Source organism: Anser anser, assembly GCF_964211835.1.
Source record: "Anser anser genome assembly, chromosome: 5".
Classification (NCBI taxonomy): Eukaryota; Metazoa; Chordata; class Aves; order Anseriformes; family Anatidae; genus Anser; species Anser anser.
In genome coordinates, this window is record NC_139725.1 from 22,332,016 (window position 1) to 22,334,654 (window position 2,639).

Below are 2,639 nucleotides of genomic sequence, written 5' to 3' on the forward strand. Positions count from 1 at the left end.
CACAAGTCAAACCTGAGGGGACCTACCCAAGCTGCCTCCAAAAGCATTAATTCAAGTACCAAAACAAGACAGACACATCAGTGCAGTATTAGGCTGACTAACAAGCAGGGCTAATTAGTCTATATAGCAGCTTGTACTAATGAATTTCAATGAAAATGGGCTAAATCTAATTACCTAACAGCTTTTCTGGATAAGAGCACATACACAAAGTGTTGCTATGACTTTGCTGGTACACAGTAAGTGTCCACGCATTTAACCTTTCGCTCTGGTTCGTACCATTTCCATTCCCCAGCCATACCCTTGGGACAAGCCTCTGACTGGCTGTGGGGGAAGCCATGTGAAAGACGGGAGGAGGAGGCTGTGGAACTACCACAAGTTATCCCTCACGTTAGGACGCTGCTGGTGAATAGACAAAAGAAATGCACTACTGACATCGCGCAGGGCTTGTTCTGCACATCACTGACTTCTGGTTAGGTCAAGTCCCTGCAGGGCCTACACCTGCAACATGGGGGAAGCCCTCATGGCAGGGTAAGTTATGCCTTATGATGACCGTCACCGTACAAGACAAAGACCTAGCATTGAAAGTAAATGGCTTCAGCTCCCCATTGATATATATAAACCCTATATCAAACATGATGTGATCATCCATTACATTTTCCTCATATTGCATCAGGATTTATTTGCTTCTGATCAAGAGTCTTAACTCAGCATCCCCAACCACTGTCAACTTATGCTCTCTTTGATCTGCCTGCATTTACTGCTGAAATATTGAGTAACACTTTAACATTTTGAAGTAGCCAAGCAATTGAAGTCACATTTTGGTATCAATAAGACTCCTAAATCCATAACAGAAGCAAGACTAATGACTAATTATATTTCTTATTCAGGCTTGTAAAGACAGGTGAATAGAATACCTAAATTCCAATTGACAAATTCGGCAGCTAACCTTTTAATGGTGATTTTATTAATTCCAAGTCCCTGTCTGTCCTATGCATGCCTACATAAAACTATATATAAATCTTATGGTCCTAAATCACATAAGTTCCTTTGAATTTCCTTCCCTTCTGTTGCTTCTGTCAAACATTTCCAATGCTCTCCTCTCTCTGGCATAATTTTGTAAGAGAGTCAGGCTGATACTTTTCACTGGTTATGTCTTTCTTCTATGCCGAGTTATTACTTCAGAGTTATACCTAGCTTTGCACTGTGAAGTTTACCTTCCGTAAGAGATTCAGCTAGATGAACCGAAAGCACTCAGCCTTCACAGGAATTAGCTCTAACCATTGTATATCCAAATGATGTAACACTTCGTGATGTCCCTGTTTGATTGTCTAAGGCCCTAAAACTTTACAATATGCAAATGCAAAATTAACAATGTACTAATTAGCATTATTGGTATCATCATGCCATTTATGTAGCTTCCTAGTGGACCAAGACCCCCTAGTAATAACAACCCTCCCAAGTAATAAGGGAGAGGCAAAAGCAGGGTTGGGGTAGGAACAAGGAATGGGGGGTGAAGAGGAGCTGGGTACTGGGTTCCCAGATGGGAGGAGGAGGAGAAGGTGGAACTACCACAAGTGATCCTTACATTAGGACACAGCTGGTGAACAGAAAGAAACATGCACACAGTGGTTGTTCTGTACATTACTGGCTTTTGATTAGGACAACCTTTTAAAAATAGACGTGTGAAATAGTGGAGGTAGCAATCAGAATAACTTTGTTGGGAGAGGAGGAGAGAAGCATTTGCCATCCTTCCCCTTTCAAAACTCCCTCGCTGTGCTGGCCCACATCAGCAGCAGCTCTTGGAAATCAAAGGTCCCTGGTGAACCGACTGCAGCCACAGGTTAGGATAATCTCATCATGTACCCACCACACACAGATGATGGTATGCCAGGGCTTGCCACGTACAGTTTGACAATGGCAAGTCTGTCACATGGAAATCTGGGCTATCCCCACATTTCTATTTGTACTGTTGTTCCAGATAAACAAACCAAACTGTCCACAACTGAAAGCCCGGTAACGTTTCTTAAGACTGGTCCAAATTTGCTTGCTATTGCTTCAAATGCAGAATAATTCAAATAATGGATAGCCATTCAAAGAGCTACTTTTCAGCAAATTGTTTCAGAGTATGCAAAGCTACCATTTTCATAAAGAAATTTGGTGGTGTTTATTTCAGGGAAAAAGCAGATCCTTGTATGCAGTATGCCCTCCCCCCCGTCAACAGGGTATCAGACAGCAGTGTACATAAGGACTCCTAGCCTTATTAATAATCAGTAGTTAGCACAGTAATTAGGAGTTTGAAGTGCTAATAAATAGCTGCCATATGTGGTCTAATTTCCTTGCACTTACAGTATATAATACTTACTGCTTATTGATACCCGATACCATATATGTGCTAATTTACTGGCAATCTAGGGAAACCATAAGAAACTAAATATATTACACAAAGATGTCCTGACTCAAATCTTATGGTCTCATCCTTCACAGAAAAAGCATCTGAAAACTGTTAATAAGTTGAACTTTAGTTGTGCCTTAATGAGACAGAGTCTTGATCCTTTTAGTAAGTGAGGCAGCAAATTCAAATGTTTCTAAAAATATAGATACTGCAATTCATTGTGACCAAACGTTTTCTTGGCATTCAG